Raw genomic sequence first — 13,357 nt, 5'->3', positions numbered from 1 at the left:
GACCCAAGAGGGATCCTCAGAATGAATGGCCACGTGGTAGGGGAAGGGGTAAAGAGACCCTCTCTCCAGGTGTCTAGAAGTTGTGGCCTGATAAGATAAAGGGATTAGAAATGCCTTGGAAAGGAAGGTCTTTTGTCTCTAGAGACAGAGTTAGACAAAAGGAGAGCTTTTTCCTGAAAAACAAGTAGTCTCCACAGGAGACTTTTGCTGGCAGGCCAAACCTGGTCTAGGTGCCCTATGTTTTAGAGGTAGAGTGAGACGAGGGTAGGAACACAGATATTCTTCCTGGAAGCTGCTCGAACTGCTAAGGACGAAGATTTTTTCTGAGAGACCTGAAAAGGTTAAGGTTAGTTTTCAGGGTAAAAATTTTTGCGGTCCCATACACGGGCCACCAAATAATGAGGGAAAGGAAAGGGGGAACCCCATTTGTCGGTGCATAGATAATCCCATGAGGCACAGTGTCCCCTGTAAATGAATTTACAGGCCCGAAAATCTAGATTTATAAATAAAAAGTTTATTGTAGAAATTTGGAAGTAAAGTTCCATTAGAAAGATGCCAGGGCCAGAGGTGGCCTCTGGGTGCGCAGGAACCCTTACATGGCTGGAAGGATACCATGTGTTGACGGGGAGGGCTCCTGCCACAATTGATATTTTTCCAATTGCTTAGATCTGATTTTATTTGTGAAGAAAGTGTTTTGTAGTTTTGTTCATATAGTTCCTCACTTTCTCTTGGCAGATAGATTTTATACTATTGACAGTTATTTTAAATGGAATTTCTCTTTGTATCTCTTGTTGTTGGATTTTAGTTAGTGATATAAAATGCTGATTTATGTGGATTTATTTTACATCCTGCAACTTTGCTAAAGTTGTGGATTATTTCTAATTTTTTTTGGTAGTTGATTCTCTAGGATTCTCTAAATATATCATCATATCACCTGCAAAGAGTAATAATTTGGTTTTCTCATTACTTACTCTAATTCTTTTAATCTCTTTTTCTTCTCTTATTGCCAATTGGCATTTCTAAAGCAATATTCAATAGTAATGAAAGTGGGCAACCTTGTTTAACCCCTTATCTTACTGGCAATGGTTCCAGTTTAACCCCATTATATATGATGCTTTCTGATGGTTCTAAATAGATGCGACCAGCTGTTTTAAGGAAAAGTCAATTTATTCCAATGCTTTCTAGTGTTGTTATTAAGAATGCATATTAGATTTTATCAAATTATTTTTCTGCATCCATTGAGATAATCATTTTTTTTTGTAAATTTGGTTATTGATATAGTCATTATGTTAATATTTTTCCTAATATTGAACCAGCCCTACATTCCTGGTATATACTTGGTGGTTAGTGTATCGTTAACTCCCAGATCCTTATCTCATCGTGGTTCAACTGGTTTCTCACTTTCATCAGGTTTCGGATGTCTCTGGCTCTGATTATCTCAATCAGAGAGCTACCTCTTTAGAGGCTCCACTACAGAACAACCAAGTCACTCAAGTATGCAGCAACAGGTCTTCATTTTAACTCTTTACATAGTATTCCCTAACGTTCCCTCTAGCTTCCTTTTGGAGTTCCCATCTTTCTTCCTTGGAGTTCCCTCAAGTTCCCTCAAGTTCCCTCTGAGTTCCCTTGAGTTCCCTCGAGTTCCCTCTCCCACCTTCTGCAACCTCCTTTTTGTAGTCCCTTGGTTACATGACTGAGAGTGCACCAGTTTGAGCATGATAAGCAAGGGAGAGGAGGCTTTTCCTTGTTAACGAGGCTTACTCAATACCTTTATGCCCAGTTTATTAGGTTCAGGCAGAATAATCCTCAGAGTGCCTCTTATACTGTGCCCTTGAGATCTGCCCCTGACCCTAATGGTGTATTATTCTGGGGCTGATTTTCTGTAATCTCTTTGCTAATATTTTATTTAAGACATTTGCATCAATATTCATGATGGAAAGTGGTCTATAATTTTCTTTCTAAGTTTTCATCCTATCTGTCTGTTTCATAAAAGGAATTTGGTAGGAGTCTTGTAACCCCTATTTTTTTCAAACTGTTTATATAATATGGGGAAGGGCGAGGGGCGGAGCCAAGATGGCGGAGAAGAAACACACGACTCAGTGAACGTCCTCACTCCCTCACAACCAATTAGATAAATTAAGTCTCAAAATTAGCTCAGGACTGATAGATACCACAAGGACTGGAAACACGACTTACCAGCTGAAGAGAATCTGGAGTTTCAACAGGAAAGGTCAGTTCTCAGGGGAGGAATAAGAAAGACCAGCATAGACGGTGGGGTAGGGGCACACTGCGCCCATTGCGCTGGGAAGGGCTCTGGGATCAGAGAAGCCACTGAGGTAAAGGAATCTGGCACAGGCTGTTAGCTCTTCTCTGCTAATTATTTAGCAGTTCAGAAGAGAAAGCCAAAATATTTTAAAACTCAAATTAGATTTTCCCCGATCAGGGGGGTGACTCAGCAGACTCGGCACCAGGAGGTGTGGCCTCAGCTACCACCTGAGAATAGTTAAGAGATTGACAAGTGGGTGGATACGGCCCAAGGCAACACACACTGCCTAGCATAGCTGGAGGGAGTGGAACTCAGCTCCAGGAAGTCCCAGAGAAGCGGAACCTTTGAACTAGGGACCGTGGTTTCTGGCAGACACTTCCAGTTTGAGCGCAGGGGCTTCTCACGTCACCTGCTGCAGACATCCACTCCCCACCCGGACACATAGGCTGGGCTTCGTGCTGTCTTCACTATTCTACGCCCTCGAAGCACAGTAGTGCTAATCACCTCTGAGGCACTTCCAGGGAGGGGGTGGGGAACTCTCTCCCAGAGCTCTATCTTAGCTCCGGCGCAAGGGCCGCTGCATCCATCCAGTCTGGGAGGAAGCTGGTAAAGAAGTAAATAATTTCCTACCCCAGGGACAGACCCCAAAAGATTTTTTTAAGTATGAGCAAAAAAGCTAGAAAAACTATAGATTCCTTCTATACAGAGAAAGAGCGGGTAACCAACCCCGAGGAAGCTGACAGCAGAGAATCAGCAGACAACAACCTAAAGGGGAACGATTCCTGCCCCCCATCACATAACTCTCTCCTAGAAGAAGCTCTTAAAAAATTGAGGGAGATCGAAGAAAAATGGGGCAAGGAAAGGGAAGTTATGATAGAGAATAACAACGTCCTGAAATTGGAGTTGGAAAAAATAAAGAATTCACAGGAGATGCAGGGAAACAAAATTTATGAATTAGAAAAGGTTAAAAAAACACAGGAAAGTAGGATTTCTGAATTGGAAAAGATAAAAAAGTCTCAAGAAAATAGAATTTCTGAATTGGAAAAAGAAAATAATTCTCAAAAAAAAAAATTAGGGAAATGGAAAAAAATTCAATAGAGCAAAATAATTCATTTAAAAACGAAATTGGGCATTTACAAAAAGAACTAAAAACTATGAAAGAAGAAAATAACTCCTTAAAAGTCAGGATGGAACAAATAGAAATGAATGATTCACAGAGAACCCAAGAATCAGTCAAACAAAACAAAAAAAATGAGAAGCTGGAGAACAATGTCAAATACTTACTGGGAAAATCTATAGACCTTGAAAATAGATCTAGGAGAGATAATCTGCGGATTATTGGACTTCCAGAAAACTATGACCAAAAAAAGAGCCTAGATTCTATTTTACAGGAAATTATCAAAGAGAACTGTCCAGAGATAATAGAAACAGAAGGGAAAGTAGATGTGGAAAGAATTCATCGAACTCCTTCTGAAATAGACCCTAAAAAAAGAACACCACGGAATATTGTGGCTAAGCTGCAGAATTACCACACAAAGGAGAAAATCCTGCAAGCAGCTAGAAAAAAACAATTTAAATACCAAGGTGCCACAATAAGGATCACCCAAGATCTGGCTGCCTCCACATTAAAAGATAGAAGGGCCTGGAACCTGATATTCCGAAAGGCAAAAGATCAAGGACTGCAACCAAGAATGAACTACCCAGCTAAGTTTAGCATCTTTTTCCATGGAAGAAGATGGTCATTCAATGAAACAGAGGAATTCTATATGTTTCTAAGAAAAAAACCAGACTTAAACAAAAAATTTGATCTACATCCACAAGACTGAAGAGAAACAGAAAAAGGTACACAGAACCCTTGAGAACTGTAACTCTGTTGTGGGTATATAAAAAATACTCAAGGATAATTTGATTTTACTGATATAAAAGAAAAAAAGGGGGGTGTAGTAAATGGAAGGAGGTCGGTTCAGAAAAAGGTGAAGGAGTGATAAAAAGAGGGAAACTACATCCCAGGAAGAGACATAGAAAATACACCATATCTGAGGGAACTTAGTGAGGGGGAGAATCATTGTGTGAATCTTACTCTCATCAGAAGAGGCTCAAAGAGTAAATAATTAACATATTTGTTTTTCAGAGAATTTTCTCTCACCTCATTAAAAGGGGGGAGAGGAAAAGGGGAAAGGAAAAGGAGAATAAGTGAAAGGACTTGGAGGGAGGGGGGAGGGATCCTAAAAAAAAAAAAAAAAAAAAAAAGAGGGAGGGTTGCGCGTCACAAGGGGGGTCTGTAAATTAAATATCGGGGAGGGGGATCAGAGGGGTCAAGGGAAAAAAGTATAATCTGGGGATAATACAATGGCAGGAAATACAGAATTAGTAATTTTAACTGTAAATGTAAATGGGATGAACGATCCCATCAAATGGAGACGGATAGCAGATTGGATCAAAAAGCAGAACCCTACAATATGTTGCCTACAGGAAACACACTTAAAGCAGGGAGATACATACAGAGTAAAGGTAAAAGGTTGGAACAGAGCCTATTATGCTTCAGGTAAAGCCAAAAAAGCAGGGGTAGCTATCCTTATCTCAGATCAAGCAAAAGCAGAAGTAGATCTCGTTAAAAAAGATAAGGAAGGAAACTATATCCTGCTGAAAGGTAGCATAAATAATGAAGCCATATCAATACTAAACATATATGCACCAAGTGGTATAGCATCTAACTTTCTAAAGGAAAAGTTAAGAGAACTGCAAGAAGAAATAGACAGTAAAACTATAATAGTGGGAGATCTCAACCTTGCACTCTCAGATTTAGACAAATCAAACCACAAAACAAACAAGAAAGAAATTAAAAAAGCAAATAGAACATTAGAAAAACTAGGTATGATAGACCTTTGGAGAAAACTGAATGGCAATAGGAAGGAATATACTTTCTTCTCAGCAGTTCATGGATCCTATACAAAAATTGACCATATATTAGGACATAAAGATCTCAAAATTAAATGTAGGAAGGCAGAAATAATAAATGCCTTCTTCTCAGATCACAATGCAATAAAAGCTACATTCAGTAAAAAGTTAGGGATAAATAGACCAAAAAGTAATTGGAAACTGAATAATCTCATCTTAAAGAATGACTGGGTGAAAGAGCAAATTATAGAAACAATTAACAATTTCACCCAAGATAATGACAATGATGAGACATCATACCAAAATCTGTGGGATGCAGCTAAAGCAGTAATAAGGGGAAATTTTATATCTTTAGAGGCTTATTTGAACAAAATAGAGAAAGAGAAGATTAACGAATTGGGCTTACAACTTAAAAGGCTAGAAAAAGACCAAATTATAAACACCCAACCAAAAATTAAACTCGAAATACAAAAATTAAAAGGAGAAATCAATAAAATTGAAAGTAAAAAAACTATTGAATTAATAAATAAAACCAAGAGTTGGTTTTATGAAAAAGCCAATAAAATAGATAAACCTTTGGTAAATTTGATCAAAAAAAAGAAAGAGGAAAATCAAATTGATTGTCTTACAAATGAAAAGGGGGATCTTTCCACCAATGAAGAGGAAATTAGAGAAATAATAAGGAGTTACTTTGCCCAACTTTATGCCAATAAATTTGATAACTTAAGTGAAATGGATGACTTTCTCCAAAAATATAGGCTCCCTAGATTAACAGAGGAGGAGATAAATTGCTTAAATAGTCCCATTTCAGAAAAAGAAATAGAACAAGCTATTAATCAACTCCCCAGGAAAAAATCCCCAGGGCCAGATGGATTCACATGTGAATTCTACCAAACATTTAAAGAACAATTAGCCCCAATGTTATATAAATTATTTGAAAAAATAGGGGATGAAGGAGTCCTACCAAACTCCTTTTATGACACAGACATGGTACTGATACCTAAACCTGGTAGATCGAAAACTGAGAAAGAAAATTATAGACCAATCTCCTTAATGAATATTGATGCTAAAATCTTAAATAAGATATTAGCAAAAAGACTTCAGAAAATCATCTCCAAGATAATACACTATGATCAAGTAGGATTTATTCCAGGAATGCAGGGCTGGTTTAATATTAGGAAAACTATTAATATAATTGACCATATTAATAATCAAATTAATAAGAACCATATGATCATCTCAATAGATGCAGAAAAAGCATTTGACAAAATCCAACATCCATTCCTACTAAAAACTCTTGAGAGTATAGGAATAAATGGATTATTCCTTAGAATAATCAGGAGTATATATTTAAGACCTTCAGTAAGCATAATATGCAATAGAAATAAACTGCAACCTTTCCCAGTAAGATCAGGAGTGAAACAAGGTTGCCCACTATCACCATTACTATTCAATATAGTACTAGAAACGCTAGCCTCGGCAATAAGAGCCGAGAAAGAGATTCAAGGAATTAGAGTAGGAAATGAGGAAATTAAACTATCACTTTTTGCAGATGACATGATGGTATACTTAGAGAACCCCAAAGACTCTGCTAAAAAGCTACTAGAAATAATTCAAAATTTCAGCAAAGTGGCAGGATACAAAATAAATCCACATAAATCCTCAGCATTTTTATATATCACTAACAAAATGCAACAGCAAGAGATACAAAGAGAAATTCCATTCCAAACAAATGTTGAGAGTATAAAATATTTGGGAATCCATCTACCAAAGAAAAGTCAGGAATTATATGAGAAAAATTACAAAACACTTGCCACAAAAATAAAATCAGATTTAAATAATTGGAAAGACATTCGGTGCTCTTGGATAGGCCGAGCGAATATAATAAAGATGACAATACTCCCCAAACTAATCTATTTATTTAGTGCTATACCAATCAGACTCCCAAGAAACTATTTTAATGACCTAGAAAAAATAACAACAAAATTCATATGGAAGAATAAAAGGTCAAGAATTGCAAGGGAACTAATGAAAAAAAAAACTCAGAGGAAGGTGGTCTAAGTGTACCTGATCTAAAGCTATATTATATAGCAGCAGTCACCAAAACCATTTGGTATTGGCTACGAAATAGACCGGTAGATCAGTGGAACAGATTAGATACAAAGGACAAAAAAGGGTACATCTATAGCAATCTAATCTTTGACAAACCCAAAGATTCCAACATTAGGGATAAAAATTCATTATTCGGAAAAAACTGTTGGGAAAACTGGAAATTAGTATGGCAGAAATTAGATATGGATCCACACTTAACACCATATACCAAGATAAGCTCAAAATGGGTCCATGATTTAGGCATAAAGAGGGAGATAATAAATAGATTAGAGGAACAGAGTATAATCTACCTCTCAGACTTGTGGAGGAGGAAGGAATTTATGACCAGAGGAGAACTAGAGATCATTATTGATCACTAAATAGAAGATTTTGATTACATCAAACTAAAAAGTTTCTGTACAAATAATACTAATGCAAACAAGATTAGAAGGGAAGTAACAAATTGGGAAAATATTTTTAAAAACAAAGGTTCTGACAAAGGTCTCATTTCCAAAATATATAGAGAACTGACCATAATTTATAAGAAACCAAACCATTCTCCAATTGATAAATGGTCAAAGGATATGAACAGACAATTCTCAGAGGAAGAAATTGAAACTATATCCACTCACATGAAAGAGTGTTCCAAATCACTACTGATCAGAGAAATGCAAATTAAGACCACTCTGAGATACCACTACACACCTGTCAGATTGGCTAAGATGACAGGAACAAATAATGACAAATGTTGGAGGGGATGTGGGGAAATTGGGACACTAATACATTGCTGGTGGAGTTGTGAAAGAATCCAGCCATTCTGGAGAGCAATCTGGAATTATGCCCAAAAAGTTATCAAACTGTGCATACCCTTTGACCCAGCAGCGCTACTACTGGGATTATATCCCAAAGAAATACTAAAGAGCAGAAAGAGACATATATGTGCCAAAATGTTTGTGGCAGCTCTTTTTGTTGTAGCTAGAAACTGGAAGATGAATGGATGTCCATCAGTTGGAGAATGGTTGGGTAAATTGTGGTATATGAAGGTTATAGAATATTATTGCTCGGTAAGAAATGACCAGCAGGAGGAATATAGAGAGGCCTGGAGAGACTTAAATCAACTGATGCTGAGTGAAATGAGCAGAACCAGAAGATCACTGTACACTTCAACAACAATACTGTATGAGGATGTATTCTGATGGAAGTGGAAATCTTCAACATAAAGAAGATCCAACTCACTTCCAGTTGATCAATGATGGACAGAGGTAGCTACACCCAGAGAAGAAACACTGGGAGGGGAATGAAAATTGTTAGCACTAATATCTGTCTGCCCAGGTTGCATGTACCTTCGGATTCTAATGTTTATTGTGCAACAAGAAAATGATATTCGCACACATGTATTGTACCTAGACTATATTGTAACACATGTAAAATGTATGGTATTGCCTGTCGTCGGGGGGAGGGAATAGAGGGAGGGGGGGTAATTTGGAAAAATGAATACAAGGGATAATATTATAAAATATATATATATATATATAAAATAAAAAAAAACTGTTTATATAATATGGGAATTAATTGTTCTTTAAGTATTTGGTAGAATTCACATGTAAATCCATCTGGTCCTGGAGATTTTTTTAAAGGGAGTTGATTAATAGTTTGTTCTATTTACTTTTCTAAAATGGGACTATTTAAGTAATGTATTTTGTTAATCTGGGCAATATATGTACATATATATATATATATATATGTATATATTTGTTGTTGTTGTTGTTGTTGGTATTCCTCCATTTCACTTAGGTTATGAAATGTATTGGAATAAAGTTGGGCAAAATAATTGTTAATTATTGCTTTAATTTCCTTTTCCTTGGTGGAAAGTTCTCCCTTTTAATTTTTGAGACTAACACTTTGATTTCCCTCTTTCCTTTTTCTAATCAAATTAACTAAATGTTTATCTATTTTTTTTTTCATAAAACCAACTCTTAGGTTTATTTATTAATTCAATAGTTTTTTAGTTTCAATTTTATTCTCCTTTTATTTTTAGAATTTCAATTTTGGTATTTGATTGGGGTTTTTAATTTGCTATTTTTCTAGCTTTTTTAATTGCAAGCACAATTCATTGATTTTTTTTCTTTTTCTATTTTATGCAAGTAAGCATCTAGAGATATGTTTCCCCCTTATTAATACTTTGTCTGCATCCCACATAGTCATTTTCTTGGATGAAATTATTATAAAATTATTGATTGTGTCTATGATTTGCTATTTTACCCATTCATGATGAGATTATTTAGTTTCCAATTACTTTTTGGTCTATTTTCCACTGGCCTTTTGTTGAATGTAATTTTTATTGCATTTGATCTGAAAAAAATGCATTCTGCCTTTTTGCATTTGATTTTGAAGTCTTTATGTACTAATGTAAGATCAATTTTTATAATTTTCATGAACTACCAAGAAGAAAGTATATTCTTTTCTGTCTCCACTCAATTTTCTCCAAAGATCTATCATATTTAGCTTTTCTAGTATTCTATTTATCTCTTTAACTTTTTTTTTTCATTTCTTTTGTGATTTGATTTTTCTAGTTCTGAGAGAGCAGGGTTGAGATCTCCTACTATTATAATTTTGCTGTTTATTCTTCTTGCAACTCTTTTAACTTCTCCTTTAGGAATTTAGATGCTACACCTCTTGGTGCATATATCTTTAATATTGCTGTTGCTTCATTTTCTATTGTACCCTTTAGGAAGATATAGTTTCTCTCCTTATTTGTTTTAATTAGATAATTTTTTTGCTTTTGCTTGATTTAATATCAAGATGGCTACTCCTGCTATTTTTACTCCCCCTGAAGCATAATAGATTCTGTTCCAGCATTTTACCTTTACTCTACATTTATCACTCTGTTTAAATGTGTTTCTGGTAAACAACATATTGTAGGATTCTGACTTTTAATCCAGGCTGCTATCCATTTACATTTTATGGAAAAGTTCACCCCATTCACATTTACCATTAAAACTACTAATTCTGTATTTCTTGCCTTCTTATTAACCCCAAATTATACTTTTCTCTTTCTTTTTCCTTTTTTCTTCTTCCCCAGTATTTTACTTATGAACACTACTTGCCTCAAGTTGTCCACTCCCTTTAGAGACCCTCCCCCTTTCTTAGATCTTTCCCCTACTATTTCTTGTTAGGATTACAAGGTAACAACTCAGGTTGTCTAAAAAATTCTCTGGCTCAGAATTCACACCTTTGGTTCAGGCCTTTGAAGGGAGTTTACACCTTTGGACTTCTGGGGGAGAGTTTACATGTTTAAAAGAAGTTTGCAGCTTTAAAAGGAGAAAGTTCATTGGCTGTGGGAGTTCTCACAGGTCCATTCTCTGGGAATATAAAAGAGTCAGCATTGAACCTGGAGGATTAGTCAAGGCTAGTCTAGGACAGAGTTGGGATGGCAGTCTGGAAGGAGAGAGTCTGGCTGGAGGCTCCAGAAGCTTCCTAGGAAACCTGCTCATAGAAGAAAAGATTTTACAGAAAAGAGATCTCCCAGAGAAGGATTATAATTGAAGAGACAACAGGAACTTGAAAATTTTCCACTGTCTTCTGTCCCATACATTGCAAATCATCCTATCTTCTGTCTTGCCTCTAGATTCCAATGACTCTAGAAGAGAGATGATGACTTTATGTAACTTTCCTTCACTAAAATTCAATTTTCACTAGAGTCAAAAAGCATAATCCATACCACTATATTATTGCATTATTTTGTTTTACTGTTCAATATTTTTATTATCTTATTATTTTACTTTTCAATTATTTTGCTATTTTATTATGTTACTATTTTACCTATCTTGAAATCCTATAATAACCAGCTAGTGACAAAACATCAGGAGAGGTTGTATCTGAGCTGTTTATATCAGCACTATTTGTTATGACAGAGTGAGTGATAGTTTATTTATTCAAATTTATTATATATAAAATATTGGTTTTATTGGTGCCAGTACATTGGAACTCTGAAATGATGATTCAAATGTGACCATTTCACAGATTCAGACTAACAGGAATAGCTTACTGCAGTTGATCCTTAAAGATGTGTTAATTCATTACTTGGTCGATCCCTTTTAGTTCCAGTATCTTGTACCACACAAAGCGGCTGGTTTACAGCTTGGTTCTCCTTCTTTAAAAAAAATCAAAGTTGGATAAAAATCTTATTTGGTTAGTAGCAATTTCTTATCTATGCCCTGTTTTCTTCTCCCTATTAGAAGACTAGCAATTACTGCCACAATTATAGTGACAAGCACTCCAATGGGGCTGTAGTACAGATATGATAAGGAATACCAGTTATCCATTAGGGGAGTTCTTTCAATATTTTGAATTTCAAAAGCATTTGGAGACAATGGAGCTCCTACTGTTGTGTTCAAGTTCTGCATGTCACAGCTATCAGTAACAAGTTTCAAAGGTAAATTGTGCTCTGGAAGTGGGGGCTATAGATGAGCTCTGATTCCAACCCAGAGGGAAGCAATAAATCCAGAAATATGCCCTACAAATACCCTTATTGAGTTGGCAAAAGGGACCAAGATGCCCAAAGAAAACACGGCCAAAAGGGGTCCAACAATCACACCAAAGATAGTAACTGCTACCTGTAACAATGCTCCCCAAAGAGATGCCAAAGCTGCCATTACAATGCACAGAAGTCCATAAAACAAACTTGCCCCTTTAGAAAGCTAAAACGTGGTCTTTTCCGAGAGTGATGGGAAGAAAGGTTTGATGATATCTGAAATTGTTACTGCAGCTAAAGCATTGACACTGGCAGACATGGTGCTCAATGTTGTGATATATATATATATCACAACAAATCTCATAGAATGTCCAATACCAAATAGGGTATGAGCTGGTCTGGTGCTGACACTTTCTTTGCAGTCCAAAGATCACAGTCATGATATCTTGAATAAAGGATAAGACCACACAATGTTGTATAGCCAAGAACTCCCCAGCATCCTATAAGATTTAAATAAAGGGACATTTTTGCATGGAATCTGCTTTTGCAAGAGTTGTACCTCTGAACTTGAGGTGGATTAATACCAAAGATACTGAGCCAGGTGATAGTACCACCAATGATAATGGTCCAGAAGGTATACCTTCGAAGTGGATTGGGATTGAAGTCCCAGAAATTTAATCTTCCTCCATAGGAATTGTTTAGGACCTTGCTGATTCCACTTTCAACCACAGTACCCTGTATGATCATGGCAAACATTCCAGCAACCTTGATCCCAGCTTAGAAAACATGTTCCATACAGCAACTTTGAACCCACCCATTAAGCTGTAGAAGATGCAGATCACTCCTGTGCCAAGAATTATGTCACACAAATTGAGTCCTGTGGCTTCATTCATAGCAAGAGCTGGTGCATAAATGACAACTCCAATGTACAAAACCATTTAAAGGATGAACAGAAACGTTCCATAGAGGCAAATGCATTTGTTAAAACAAAACTCTAGATACTTGTAAGTGCTGGTAATCCCCAGTTCATAAAAGACTGGAATAAAGATTTCTGACATGACAAGCACCATAACGATGTAGGGGAAGCCATACATGGTGACTATAGCCCCGAAGCGATAGATCTCGACAGGGATACCCAGGATAGTAATGGCAGACATGAAAGTCGATGTGAGGGACAGCGCCATGGGCAGCGCTGTCATTTTCTGCCCACCTAACAAAAATTCTTTCTGGGTCTGCTGCTTTTTCTTGAAGAAGGCATAATAAACGCTATGGCTGTGGAGATGAGCAATATCAAGGCGAACACCAAGTAGTCCCACACATCAAAGGTCCTGGCTTTCGGCTGTGTGACCATGGTTGAGAGGTGCAAATTTTCTGCTCTCCAAAGAATGTGGAGGGGAGCTGCCTGCTCAGAGCACCCTTGTCTTGGGGGACTGCAGCTGTTTGTTCCAAGGAGGGCTGGCATCCTCACCTCCCATTTGCAGGCCTCCGTCAGCCTGGTCTCTCCAAGTATGGCCTGGACTGCAGAAGCACTGAGCTTCTGCTTCCCCTGAGGCCCCAGTGCAGATGTGGGATGGAGTGGGCTCTGCTTGGCTGGGTGGAGAGAGCCTCTCAGAGGCTCCAGCAGAATC

The 13,357-nt window shown here is 36.9% G+C and overlaps 1 pseudogene; it reads right to left on the bottom strand.

The window, feature by feature from the left end:
* Window positions 1–11,315: 11,315 nt before the first annotated feature.
* Window positions 11,316–13,080, bottom strand: LOC141553337 (sodium-coupled monocarboxylate transporter 1 pseudogene; annotated as a pseudogene).
* Between the last annotated feature and the right edge of the window lie 277 nt (window positions 13,081–13,357).

The sequence above is a fragment of the Sminthopsis crassicaudata genome, chromosome 2 (genome assembly GCF_048593235.1).
Source record: "Sminthopsis crassicaudata isolate SCR6 chromosome 2, ASM4859323v1, whole genome shotgun sequence".
NCBI lineage: Eukaryota > Metazoa > Chordata > Mammalia > Dasyuromorphia > Dasyuridae > Sminthopsis > Sminthopsis crassicaudata.
This window is presented reverse-complemented; position numbering and strand designations above follow the sequence as displayed.